Source organism: Aplysia californica, unplaced genomic scaffold (assembly GCF_000002075.1).
Source record: "Aplysia californica isolate F4 #8 unplaced genomic scaffold, AplCal3.0 scaffold00686, whole genome shotgun sequence".
NCBI classification, from domain to species: Eukaryota; Metazoa; Mollusca; class Gastropoda; order Aplysiida; family Aplysiidae; genus Aplysia; species Aplysia californica.
In genome coordinates this window covers 382,961-384,850 of record NW_004797956.1, presented here as the reverse complement: position 1 = coordinate 384,850, position 1,890 = coordinate 382,961, and the positions used below count along the sequence as shown (strand labels likewise).

The window sequence follows — 1,890 nt, the reverse complement described above, 5'->3', positions numbered from 1 at the left end:
ATGTAATTACACTTTTGAGAGGTGAAAAAATATTTTTGACATACATAGGCTACATAATGATGAACTCTGCATTTGTTGATGATTTATGATAACTAATTTCACTTTTTTTTCAGCATAAATGATCAGTAATTTATAACAGAGATACAGTGGAATCCTGATAAAGTGATAAAGTCAACTTGCTTAAACTTAAAATCAACTCTTGCTTACAGTCAACACCTCACTGTAGTCCCGGTAATTGTGTTTCTGATACAGTCAACCGCTTGAGTGTTAACCTTGCGTAAAGTTAACAATTTGGGGCTAAATCCTAAGATGAATTCATTCAGGAAGAGATGTTTCGCCTGAGCAAGTTGTGTACACACCTCCAACTACATACTTTGTTCTTCCATTTTATCTCTTGTTTTGGTGACAACTTCAGAATTTTATACTCCCTGAAATTGAGATTACATCTTGTTAATTACCAAGTAGGCTACTTTGTAATTTCGTTGCTGTCATCTTCAATTTTCAATGGCCAGTAGTACCATGGATAAAGTCAACCTTTCTCAAAGTCAACACTTTTTTTCGTCCGGGGTGTTGACTTTATCAGAATTCCACAGTAACTTGTTTTGTTTTTTTAATTAAAGCGCTTTTGTCATAGACATGAGTCTCAAGTTTTTCCTTTTTATTAGTAAGAAAGAATGTGTATGCAATATTTTCCTTGAATGATTTACTCTAATTGTGAGGCAGCGTGGTGAAATCAGGCGCTCGTCAAAATAATGAAAGTGAAAAAACTAGCATTTTCCCGCAGGTTTGGGATCTTTTATTGAATTTTTTTTTCACGCTAAACACCTTTTACATCCCATACTGAAAAACGTTAATTACATGCACAAAATTTTTGATTTTTCAGTTTTAAAGGCTCTCAAGCTATTGAAGTTATCAAACTTTGGCGGCCGTTTTCTCACACTTTTAAATTTACCTCTGAAATCAAGTAACCCCACCTCCTTCAATCACAAATATTTCGACTTCTATTCAGTATAGATGAATATTATTATTTTCATCAAAAGGATGGCAAATGGACAGGCTTTAAGATGATATCAATTGAATTTAAAACTCTGTAGGCCTACCGGGTATGCCTAAAAATCAAAACTGACGAGCGCTTGATCCCACCATGTCGTGACACCTATTATTTTTTTGTGCATATATTATGTGCATGTATCATGTTTTTCATGAATATTATGCAATGCGCATAGAGCAATGATTGTTTTACGGATTTGCGCGGCATATGTATATATAATATAGGCTACAAATGTCATACAGTCCATGCCGGCTAAGCACGGTCGTCGGGAGAAAGCTTAAGCGTGCTTAAAGCCGAAGCGTGCTTAAAGCCGAAGCGTGCTTTAGTGCGAAGTATACATAATCCAGAGATTTTCAGGTAGAAAATTTCACGTGCTATTTCCCTTTGTTTGTAAGTAGGCCTAAAGCGTCCCGCTAAAGTGTGCACTGTTATTTAGACACCTGCCGTGGTAGTTTTTGTTCGCTTGTTTGTTTTTGTTTTGTTTTCGAATGGGAAATGAAAACTTAATTTAGACGGCCAGTCACGACACAGCACACTAGGCCTACACACTGCATGTGCGTACCACTGCCCGATGTGCCACTCATACCACCTCTTTCATCCCACCTCGCGCGTGATACACAATCAGGATTAATAGAAGGGAGGGTCAAAGGTGAAATTGCAGCCAGCCTCCCTTTCTCGTCTCCCCGACTCTTTTTGTATTTTTTTGGGTTGTTTGTAGCTTTGCCCTAGGCCTAAACTAGATCTAGATCCTATGTCCGCGCGCCGGCTGTGTGCATCTGCCTTCCTCTCCGCCCGTGTGAGTGGGTGCGTCCATCACTTGCGTTCTTTGTGTTTCTCTT

The 1,890-nt window shown here is 38.5% G+C and overlaps 1 protein-coding gene across 1 annotated transcript in view; it reads right to left on the bottom strand.

Annotated features, from left to right (window-relative positions):
* Window positions 1–1,890, bottom strand: part of LOC101850281 — a 63,255-nt gene that overhangs the window by 29,235 nt on the left and 32,130 nt on the right. The gene's annotated exons all lie outside the window — the stretch shown is intronic.